Source organism: Schistocerca cancellata, chromosome 3 (genome assembly GCF_023864275.1).
Source record: "Schistocerca cancellata isolate TAMUIC-IGC-003103 chromosome 3, iqSchCanc2.1, whole genome shotgun sequence".
Lineage (NCBI taxonomy): Eukaryota > Metazoa > Arthropoda > Insecta > Orthoptera > Acrididae > Schistocerca > Schistocerca cancellata.
Genome location: NC_064628.1, coordinates 502069216 through 502081824, shown reverse-complemented (window position 1 = coordinate 502081824; position 12609 = coordinate 502069216). Strand labels below are relative to the sequence as shown.

The 12609-nt window shown below is 43.7% G+C and overlaps 1 long non-coding RNA gene and 1 pseudogene across 1 annotated transcript in view; both read left to right on the top strand.

Annotated features, from left to right (window-relative positions):
- The window catches only part of LOC126175274 (uncharacterized), a 438323-nt gene that overhangs the window by 331469 nt on the left and 94245 nt on the right, over positions 1–12609 (top strand). The window lies entirely within an intron of this gene.
- On the top strand, positions 2096–2213 carry LOC126177918 (5S ribosomal RNA; annotated as a pseudogene).

The window sequence follows — 12609 nt, the reverse complement described above, 5'->3', positions numbered from 1 at the left end:
GATGCACTCAGTGCGAAACTTGTTTTCAGTGATGAAGCAACAATTTTTCTTAATGGTGAAGTGAACAGACACAATGTGCGAATCTGGGCGGTAGAGAATCCTCACGCATTCGTGCAGCAAATTCGCAATTCACCAAAAGTTAAAGTGTTTTGTGCAATCTCACGGTTTAAAGTTTACGGCCCCTTTTTCTTCTGCGAAAAAAACGTTACAGGACACGTGTATCTGGACATGCTGGAACATTGGCTCATTCCACAACTGGAGACCGACAGCGCCGACTTCATCTTTTAACAGGATGGTGCTCCACCGCACCTCCATCATGATGTTCGGCATTTCTTAAACAGGAGATTGGAAAACCGATGGATCGGTCGTGGTGGAGATCATGATCAGCAATTCATGTCATGGCCTCCACGCTCTCCCGACTTAACCCCATGCAATTTCTTTCTGTGGGGTTATGTGAAAGATTCAGTGTTTAAACCTCCTCTACCAAGAAACGTGCCAGAACTGCGAGCTCGCATCAATGATGCTTTCGAACACATTGATGGGGACATGCTGCGCCGAGTGTGGGAGGAACTTGATTATCGGCTTGATGTCTGCCGAATCACTAAAGGGGCACATATCGAACATTTGTGAATGCCTAAAAAAACTTTTTGAGTTTTTGTATGTGTGTGCAAAGCATTGTGAAAATATCTCAAATAATAAAGTTACTGTAGAGCTGTGAAATCGCTTCAATCATTTGTAATAACCCTGTATATATCCTCATTTTAACGTGTGTAAGCATGTCTGATGACAATTTATTGTGAAGACGCCGACACTTTATAAACACAAACATTGTAATCATCAGTAAAGCCCGTGAGAGCTATGAGACGCCGATGTGGTGGGCAGGATATTTAGAGAAAGCAACGCAACTGGGAACAACTGCTCATACAGTAAGTACATGGTAAATTTTTGTCAGAAGACCAAGAGGCGAAGAATGATTTAGCTACAAGCCAGTCCATAACTTACATTAGGCCACAAAGATAATGCAGGGCGTCGGCTGCAATCATACCGGAGTGGAAAAGACCCTCAATAAACATACATAAGGGCGGACATAGCCATTATCAAAGTATTATCACAGAAGTGTCCAAGTAGTAAGCAGCCAATGTAGCTGAGACGGAGCCAGCGACCTTGGTTGACAGCATCAGCTACTGATAGGGTAGTAGAACTTCAGCCACGAAAAGACAGTATTACTTCGGGGGGCGCAACTACGACTGATGGATAAGTAGCAAGCTTACAAGTGTCTGATGTATGTTTCACTGATCAGTGTAGAAGAGAGACAGCCTGTTTTTGTCTCTAATATCATTGTAGCGGATTTCATTTGCTAGTAGTCACAAGAAGCTAAATACCACTTGTCTCCTATGAGTTCGACCAAGGAGCCAGTGATATGACAGGCCAAGTGGCCACTGATTTCGTAGTTAGACCAAGTGGCCATTGATTCAGCAGACAGCAGAACAAATGGCAACAATCACTGCATTAGTATCTGAGTGGGGCACTCCAGGTAGTCCGTCTCATAAAGATTAGATGAAGAAGCCAGGTGGGTCTTGTCAATTGATGGTGTGAAGCCCATGTGTAATAGAGCGGAATAATAGTGAAAGGTATTCCAGCTGATGTACGCGTAATAGTGGATTTGGTGGTCAGACACCTTGCATACAAATATGTTCAATGGTAAATAAACTTGTTTAAAGGGCGGATATTATCTTGATACTTTGGCAGACAAGCATTCTTGACAAAGACCCTTCTCTGTTTCCTAGAACCAACCCTAAATCACCAGAGCGGCTCTACTCCATCTCGACTCTGTCATAAAGGTTAATCAGCGGAAATCAATTATTACAAACAGAACATATTGTAGTCAACGTCCTGCTTGCGCCACATCAATTACGTATTGGTAGCTTATACCAGTACCGGGCTTGCGACACGAGTGCTCGTAAATGAATTGAGTTACTGGGGAATATGAGCTCTCTAATAATTTCCAAGAGTCCACTGACAAAGGAACATTATTTTAAGTGTTGGGGCATGATCTGGTAACTGATCGGTATTTCCGTTGTGTATTTCCCCCTCAGCCAACGGCCTTGCCGCAGTGGTAACACCGGTTCCAGTCAGATCACCGAAGCTAAGCGCTGTCGGGCTGGGCTAGCACTTGGATGGATGACCATCCGGTCTGCCGAGCGCTGTTGGAAAACGGGGTGCACTCAGGCCTTGTGAGGCAAACTGAGGAGCTACTTGATTGAGAAGTAGCGGCTCCGGTCTCGGAAACTGACATACGGCCGGGAGAGCGGTGTGCTGACCACACGCCCCTCCATATCTGAATCCAGTGACGCCTGTGGGCTGAGGATGACACGGCGGCCAGGCGGTACGTTTGGCCCTTCATGGCCTGTGCTGGAGGAGTTTAGTTTATTTCCCTTCAAATGAATTCAGCCAAGTGGTCATATTTTTTCTAGTAGCCAACTCAAATGGTTGTTTTCCGTAACGATGTTGCGGAGGTTTTTTCTCAGCGGTTCTGTATGTTTTTTTGGGGTGCTGAATTACAATTCATGTTTTCTTTGTTGTAGGAGGTCGGCGTCAAAACAAAAACCGCAAAAAACCTCAAAGTGTTTCCAGTTTTTCCTGTTTTTCAGTTATATATCCAGAACTATGCGTTGCTCGAAGATGACCATTCCGTGCAGAATAAAAGTAGACAAAATTTCCTATAAAATGCACTAGTCATGTTTGATTATATGACGAGCGATAACGGCGCTGGAGCGCGCTGAAAAACAGCCTTTTCTTCCGCTGTATTGGATGAGAAAAATTGCCTGGGTCACCTACAGCCAAACGGAGACGAATAAAAAATTGCGCACATTGCTTCTTTCTTTTCCACATGGATGTCCCACGCGAGTGACCCAATTCTGGGTTCGACATTCACTCATTTCATGACACATGTACATTACTAAGTACATATTTCATATTCATCTTTCTACTGAGTGTGGCCACTCCCGCCGGAGGTTCGAGTCCTCCCTCGGGCATGGGTGTGTTTGTTGTTCTTAGCATTACGTTAGTTTAAGTAGTGTGTAAGTCTAGGGACCGATGACCTCAGCAGTTTGGTCCCTTAGAAATTCACACACATTTGAACATTCTACTGAGTGTCATGTGCCTAACCTGTTGTAAATATAATTTATTACTGTTTTCATCAAACATGCTTTCCCATCAATACATTAAAAACAACCTCCGCTCATTATGATACATCGAAAATATAGTGCCCATGAGAGACTTACAATGGGAGGGGTCGTGTGGCTGTAGGACGCAGAAGGCATTTTTCGTAACTGTCACTTTGCTTCCTCCCCCATTATGTGAAAATTGAATGTTACTGACGTCTCTTGTAAGAAATTTCATATACTTTCACGTAGTGTAGGTTTTTTAGTTGGTAATATGAATATTTTTTGAGTTGTAGGGGGTGAGAGTGGGAGTTTCTAACGTTTTTACAGGACGGCCAAAAAATGATTGCTCTTCAGAGCACTCTAGCGGCAATACCGCTCGTCATAAAATGAAACGTGACTAGTGCATTTTATAGGAAATTTTGTCTACTCTAATTTTGTATGAGCGTCATCTTCGAGCAACGAATAGTTTTCAAAATACAATCGACAAACAGAAAATATCGGAAAAATCTTGAGGTTCTCTGTGTTTCTCCCTGTGAAGCCGACCTCCTTCGAGGCAACAAATACGATATTCTGATTCAGGTCACCAAAAAACATACAGAAACGCTGAGAAAAAAACTTCCACAATTTTGTTACGAAAACTACTGCTTTAAACACCAATTGAGTGGACTATAGTGGACACTTCCTTTACTCTGCCTGGCAACACAGGTTCCTGGTTCGGCTCTAAGAAGTAGTTGACGCTGGTGGTAATGAGTTTCAGCGGCTCGTTGCAGCGGCAAGTCGTGGTTGCGACGTGGGCAGGCGGGCAGCTGAGCTATGCTGTCGGTCCGCCTGCTGGAATCGCGGCGTCGATCTGCCGCCCAAGACGACGACAGGCGTTTGTCTCCAGAGGAAGGCGCGCCGATCGATGGCGCCGGAGCTGCCGGATTACCCCTGCGCGGCGGTCCTGATGGAACCACAACATTCCGGCCGGTAATCTCCTGCCTGCTTTACTACAGCCCTCCAGAAGGGAAGGCAGAGAGGGCGGTGGGGGATGCGGGCGCATTCCAGCCCTGCGTTGTCTCTCTTGTTTCCTGAATTCCAGCTCCAGCAGACTCTCTCCCTAATAAATACACACTTGTCTTGGTCACATTTGTGACCTTAAGTCAGTTTACCGTTTCGACACGTACAGGTTATCATCAGAACTTCTGTTTTTGGGTCATCACTTTTCTGTCGGGTTTGATACGGCCTGCACGAATTTCCCTCGTATGTCAACCTCTTTATCTCAGAATAGCATTTCCACCCAACGTCCTCAGCTATTTGTTGAGTATTTTCTACTCTGTCTTCCTCTACAGTATGTACCCACTACAGTTACCTCATCCGTCGTGGAACTTATTCCTTAGTGTCTTAAAATATGTGTCATTGCCCTATCCCTTTTTCTTGTCTGTTTCTTCATGTTTCTTCTGACACGCCGAACGATTCTCTTCAGTCGTCATTGGTCCCATTCTTGCGGGAACTTTTTTTAGCCGCAGCTATATTGGAGATTTGATGTTTTACAAGATTCCTGATATTGACGGTACACTCGTGAAATGGTCGTGCGGCGTAATACCCACTTCATCGCTGCCTCGGAGATGCTGTGTCCGATCGCTCGTGCACCGAAACGCTCAAACTCACTTAAATCTTGATAATCTGCTTTGCGGCAGCAGTAACCGATCTAACAACTGCGCCAGACACTTGCTGTCTTATACAGGGTGGTCCTTTGATCGCGACCGGACCAAGTATCTCACGAAATAAGCGTCAAACGAAAAAACTACAAAGAACGAAACTTGTCTAGCTTGAAGATGGAAACCAGATGACGCCATGGTTGGTCTGCCAGATGGCGCTGCCATAGGTCAATCGGATATCAACCGCGTTTTTTTAAATAGGAACCTTCATTTTTAATACATATTAGTGTAGTACGTAAAGAAATATGAATGTTTTAGTTGGACTAATTTTTTCGCCTTGTGGTAGATGGCGCTGTAATAGTCACAAACATATTGCTCACAATTTTAGACGGACAGTTGGTAACAAGTAGGTTTTTTTAAAATTAAAACACAGAACGTAGGTACGTTTGAACATTTTATTTCGGTTGTTCCAATGTGATACATGTACCTTTGCGAACTTATCATTTCTGAGAACGCATGCTGTTACAGCGTGATTACCTGTAAATAAGACATTAATGCAATAAATGCTCAAAATGATGTCCGTCAATCTCAATGCATTTGGCAATACGTGTAACGACATTCCTCTCAACAACGATAGTTCGCCTTCCGTAATGTTCGCAGATGCATTGACAGTGCGCTGACGCATGTTGTCAGGCGTTGACGGTGGATCACGATAGCAAATATCCTTCAACTTTCCCCACAGAAAGAAATCCGGGGTCGTCTGATCCGGTGAACGTGCGGGCCATGGTTTGGGGCTTCGACGACCAATCCACCTGTCATGAAATATGCTATTCAATACCGCTTCAACTACACGCGAGCTATGTGCTGGACATCCATCATGTTGGAAGTACATCGCCATTCTGTCATGCAGTGAAACATCTTGTAGTAACATCGGTAGAACATTACGTAGGAAATCACAATACATTGCACCATTTAGATTGCCATCGATAAAATGGGGGCCAATTATCCTTCCTCCCATAATGCCGCACCATAAATTAACCCGCCAAGGTCCCTGATGTGCCACTTGTCGCAGCCATCGTGGATTTTCCGTTGCCCAATAGTGCATATTATGCCGGTTTACGTGACCGCTGTTGGTGTATGACACTTCGTCGCTAAATAGAACGCGTGCAAAAAATCTGTCATCGTCCCATAATTTCTCTTGTGCCCAGTGGCAGAACTGTACACGACGTTCAAAGTCGTCGCCATGAAATTCCTGGTGCATAGAAATATGGTACGGGTGCAATCGATGTTGATGTTGTATTCTCAACACTGACTTTTTTGAGATTCCCGATTCTCGCGCTATTTGTCTGCTACTGATGTGCGGATTAGCCGCGACAGTAGCTAAAACACCTACTTGGGCATCACCATTTGTTGCAGATCGTGGTTGACGTTTCACATGTGACTGAACACTTCCTTTTTCCTTAAATAACGTAACTATCCGGCGAACTGTCCGGACACTTGAATGATGTTGTCCAGGATACCAAGCAGCATACTTAGCACACGCCGGTTGGGCATTTTGATCACAATAGCCATACATCAACACGATATCGACCTTTTCCGCAATTGGTAAACGGTCCATTTTAACACTGGTAATGTATCACGAAGCAAATCCTGTCCGCACTGGCGAAATGTTTTGTGACACCACGTACTTATACGTTTGTGACTATAACAGCGCCATCCATTACAAAGCGAACAAAGTGGCCCAGCTAAAAAATTCATAGTTCTTTACGTACTACAAGAATATGTAATAAAAAATTGAGGTTCCTATTTTAAAAACCGCAGTTGATATTCGTTTGACCTATGGCAGCGCCATCTAGCGGGCCAACCATAGCGCCATCAGGTTTCCCCCTTCAAGCTAGACGAGTTTAGTTCTTCTTAGTTTTTTCGTTTGATGCTTATTTGGTGAGGTATTTGGCCCGGTCATTATCAATGGACCACCCTGTATAGGCGTTGCCGACCGCAGTGCCGTATTCTGCCTGTTTACTTATCTCTGTATTTGAATACGCATGCCTATACCAGCTTCTTTGGCGCTTCAGTGTTTATAATTTTTCTTAAGTGGGGTCACTTCGGCTTATACCAAGGACTCTGGAGAGCTTAGCGCTAACTGTTTATTAGTAACGTGATTGACATTATTTATCCAGCCCTGAGTGCCAATTCGTCTGAAGTTCCGTGATTTTTCAGTTTAATGACAGCCCCGATTTCGGTCCTAGTGAGAAACCTACGCAAGAGATCAATTGTTGAACTTGAGAACGACGGATCAGCGATCAGATTTTGCTAACATATTTACTAACTTTCTGGTACAGGGTACAGGATCCTAATGAGTACAGGGCATGGGGGCATCCGCTTTCGTGGACTTAGGCGAGAAATTCTGCAACTAAGTAACTGCATTTCCATCATTTATTCATTATTTTTTGGTCTATGGAATGAAATATTCGATCTCAAAGAGTTAATGCTATGAATCACATATATTTAATAGGTGAGAAAAACAGTTAAAGACTGGCATTAGTTATAACAAGTGAGGCCGGGTCTGAACTAAGAAACCGAAACAGTCCGGTGGCTACAAACATCACGGCACACGACGTCGCAAATCAATATCATTGAGTGAGTGGCCGTACAGCTCTGGCAGCTTAAGAAGCGAAAGGAAGAAAATGAACACTACTTGGCTACGCTCGGATACCCAGTTTAATGCTGTCCGAGATTATCTGACCTGAAATCCGTCTCTATCCTTTCCGATGCGCGCTCATTGCTCCGCATTGCTCAGACCTTACCGTGGCTAACTCACAGTTACAGCGGCCGGCGTCGGGGTTTGGCCGCAGCTCTCCGCCCGCCAGTTGCCTCCGTCGACCAGCGACGGTCTCCATACCAATTTGCGCCGAGATTCGAACACTATGGCCGATCCCTATCAAAACTCATGGTCGAAGGCCCTATCTCAAGACCCCTACTCTCCACCTAGACTGGGTGCAGAGCTTCCTCGCTTAGCCGTCGACCGGTCACTGGGCAGACGTGAGGAGCAACTTTCAGACAAATCTGGAGTAAAATTTAAGCTCCCACCCGCGTGTCGAAGAGGGAAGAGCCAGTCAGATTCGCTCCCGCCTAAGGCAGAAAGTGTGCCCAAAACCACCCATCCAGCGACACGTCGGAGTGAAACTTCCTCTCCCCCAAAAATTTAGTCAAGTATCAAACACGTTATTTTCCGTTGGTTGACTGGCCGCCCGAGTCCGGTGAAGAAGCTATCGGGTTCTGAAGGCCCTGGCGTTCGCATTCCTCGGTCGCAGGCCACACTCCAAACCAAGCATTAGCTGGCGCCTATTCGTCCGACCACCACTACTGAAGCTAAAGTTAATGCTATGTCTCCGTCCCTCAGTATTGTTCGCGTTTGCATCTCTGAGAAAGCGATGTCAGAGAGAAATAGGTGCCAGAGCAACACCGTCCATTCGGGACAAAGATCCCCTGCTGCTTGCAAGGCCATTTGGCGGCCACCAACACAGCTTCTGAAAGCAGCTGCAAAATCTCGGCGCACACACGAAAGGCGTCTCCCGGTCGGCCTCTTACCGGACGTTGCAACATTTCCCAATTCGTCCTGCACAACAGAGTGGTGGTAACTAAAACGCTGGCTCAGAAAGCTACCCTGCGTACGCAATCACCGTAAGAATCTTAACTGCAAGCAAAAATCTGAAAAGAAATTACTGAAGAAACTTTACACCTGAATCTCGTAGTCACTCACTTATTGATCGAAAACAAAAGTGAGGCTAACATCGAAAGGAAATCGCATAAACTCGAATGTGATTAGTATCACTGCAGAAATGAATGTGAGGGGGTGACCGACAAAGCAGTCACCCCACTCTTTTTTTCTTTCCGTCATTGTTTCTTCGATGTCTAGACTGAACAGTAGGGGAGCAAGACTGAAACCCTTTTTAATACGAGTACTTCGTTTTTGGGCTTCCATTCTTAATGATCCTTCCTGTTCTTGTACATATTGTATATTACCTGTCTTTTCCTGTAGCTTACACCTATTTTCCTAAGAATCTGAAACATCTCGCATCATTTGACATTGTCAAATTCTGTTTCTACGTCGACATATCCTACGAATGTGTATTGATTTTTCTTAAGTCTTGCTTCCATTATAAAGCGCAACGTCAGAAGTGCCTCACGCGTGCCTTTACCTTTCCTGAAGCCAAACTGATCTTCATCTGACATACCCTCAATTTTCTTTTCCATTCTTCCGTATTTATTCTTAGGTACCTGAGCTGTTAAGATGATAGTGCAACAGTTCTCGAACCATCTTCGGAATTGTGTGGATGATATTTTTCCGCGAGTTTGATAATGTGTCTCCTGTCTCATAGAGTCTTCACACCAATTTGAGTAGTAGTTTGGCTGCCACAACGATTTTAGAAATTCCGAACGATTGTTATGTATGTCTTCCCCTTTAATTGATCGTATGTCTTCCAGAGCTCTATTAAACGCTAATTCTCAAACCTCGTGTGTCTTCAATATCGACTCCCATTTCTTGTTATACCACGTCATCAGTTCCCTCCCCTCAAAAGCCTTCCACCTAACCGCTCTCTACTCTTGCGTTCTTAATGTTTTCTCCTTAGCTTTCTGACGAACATACCTTTTTCGATTTATGCGTGTCTTTCGGCAGCCATTTCACTTTGGCTTCCCTCCATTTTCTATTTACTTCATTCCTAAGATTCTGTATTCCTGTCTTTTCCTGGGCGTTTTTGATCTTCCTTCTTCTGTTCTCCAACGTTTCTTCGGAGCTATTTTCCGTGGACTTATATTTGTCTTTTCAATTTCTGTGACTGTCCTCTTTAGAGATGTTCGTTCCTCTCCACCTGAATGGCCAACGTAGGTATTCATTAATGCAGTATCTACAGCCTTAGAGAACTTTAAACACGTATCATTCCTCAGTACTTCAGAGCCCCACTTCTTTCTAAATTGATTCTTCCGAGCGATTCCCGTAAACTTCAGTCTACTCTCCACTATTACATGAGAATCAAAAACCCAGAAAAGACAAAATACAAAATATTTGTAAATTACAGACTGATGCACGTATTTTTAAAACTCAAATTACGAGAACAATTCGGAAAGTAAGGCTCGATAGGTCGCGAAATGGAAATCACAGTGAAAATATGTCTACATCTACATGGATACTCTGCAAATCACACTTAAGTGACTGGCCGAGTGTTCATCGAACCACTATCACAATAATTATCTATTATTCCTCTCTCAAACAGCACGAGGAAAAAACGAACACCTATATCTTTCCGCGCAATCTCTGATTTCCCTTATTTTTTATGATTGTTTCTCCCTATGTAGGTCGGCGTCAACAAAATATTTTCGCTTTCGAAGGAGAAAGTTGATGAGTGAAATTTCGTGAGAAGATACCACCGCAATGAAAAACGCCTTTGTTTTAATAATTTCCACCCCAAATCCTGTATCATGTCCGTGGCAGTCTCAGTAATACAAAACCTGCTGCCGTTCTTTGAACTTTCTCGATGTAGTCCGTCAATCCTGCACACAGTGCAGCAGTACTCCAAAAGAGGATGGACAAGCGTAGTGTAGGTAGTCTCTTTAGTAGATCTGTTGCATCTTCTAAGTTTCCTGCCAGTAAAATGCAATCTTTGGTTTGCCTTGTTTTCTATGTTCAAATGGTTCAAATGGCTCTGAGCACTATGGGACTTAACAGCTGCGGTCATCAGTCCCCTAGAACTTAGAACTACTTAAACCTAACTAACCTAAGGACATCACACACATCCATGCCCGAGGCAGGATTCGAACCTGTGACCGTAGCAGTCGCGCGGTTCCGGACTGCGCGCCTAGAACCGCGAGACCACCGCGGCCGGCTGTTTTCTATGTGTTCTTTCCAATTTAAGTTGTCCGTAACTGTAATCCCTAGGTATTTAGTTAAATTTATGGCCTTTGGATTTGATTGATTTCTCGTGTAACCGAAGTTTAACGGATTCCTTTTAACACCCATGTGGACGACCTCACACTTTTCATTACTTAGGTCAATTGCAAATTTTGCACCATATAGATATCTTTCCTAAATCGTTTTGCAATATGATGATTGCCTGAAGCGATTTTAGGGAAATCACAGAAAACCTAAATCAGAATGGCTGGACGCGGGTCTGAACCGTCGTCCTCCCGAATGCGAGTCCAGTGTGCTAACCACTGCGCCACCTTGCTCGGTGAGGTTTCGCCTGATTTCATGCAACTCCACTAACCAAACTGTCGTGCATTTCCCTCTTCATGACAATTCTCATCCACACACTGCAGGGGCAATGAGGATGCTACTGCAGCGTTTTCGATGATAGATGCTTGATCACCCACCATACTGCCCGGAATTGGCACTCTCTGATGTTCACGTGAACCGCTCGCTATGAAGACAATATTTTCGCACAGACAAAGAACTGCAGACCAGCGCAGAGAAGTAATGGAAAGCACCGGCCGCTGCCTTCTATGATGAGGTTATTGGAAAGTTGGTACAACGCTACAACAGATATTTGAAGTCTGAGCAGTAATAAGTAATTGAAAGTTGTAGCAAAGAGCTGCATATAAAACATTTTTGATTTTCATTGTGGTTTCCATTTCGCGATAGATCGGACCTTTCTTTCCGAATAGCCCTCGTACTTTTGACGAGCTGAAGAAATCTGTAATCTGCTTTCACTTTGATGTACAGTGGTCAGGGAGTCATGGAAAAAAATGACGACGCGTGCTCGCAAACTTCATTAACAATCGAGGTAGGCAAATTAGCTTTTTTTCCTTTAAATGCAACTGTTATGTCTTTAATTTGCAAGCTGTGTGGTTCTTTGGTCGATAAAGAAGCGAGGAACAGATGCTGTTCATGACAGAAAATTCAGATATTAATTTATTCTACAGCTATTGTCAAATAGTGAAAATAATACTGCATGGGGGCATTATTAAATATTAATGAAAATATTTTTTAGTAGCTGTAAGTTCGATTACGCAAGTCTCGTAAACGGCTGGCCCTGACTAGTATTAGTACGCAATCTGACTGCTTAGAATGACAACAAAGAATGTAAGAAAATTTTCGTTAACACAGTTAATTAAGTCCCCAGCAACTATAAAACCTACGAAACCAACAAAGCACAAGTGTAGCTGTTCTGTATGTGGTAGTATGACTCAACGCACATCTTGCACGGTTCTTCTTCAACAAGACAAGAATTTTTAAATACCAATTATACTGACGTGATAAAAGAAAATTACAAATACTATAATTGTGCAAGAAAACCAAAATTACACTCTAATACAAGAACACACGCCAGATGCTTTGTTGACTGAACCTGTAATGACACATTATTCAGGTCACTGAAAGAATAAAAGAAAATACCTCCATATATATATTGACGAAATGCACTCTGACCATTACAATATCTCCATTAGAACAACGTCTGCTATCTCTCCCATCAAACCACTGCATAAAACATGGAACAACACTCTCCACTACCACATCTCACTCTAACTTCAGCTACAAGCAGTGTCCACCACAACTTCTCGGCAAGAACTGCTTGCCGCTACGTCTCAATAATCACTGCCAGTGGAGGCGGCAGAACAATACTCTCTGGCGCGATTTCTGGCGCTGTGGCTCAGTGTAGCCACCTTTCATATGCCCCTCCTCCACGGGCTAGAATTTGATGGTATTTTTGCCAGCATTGTTGGCGAAAATACCACCAAATTCGTCAAAAAAAATACAGACAAAAATAAAAGATAATATTAATACGTAAATATCATATAACTAG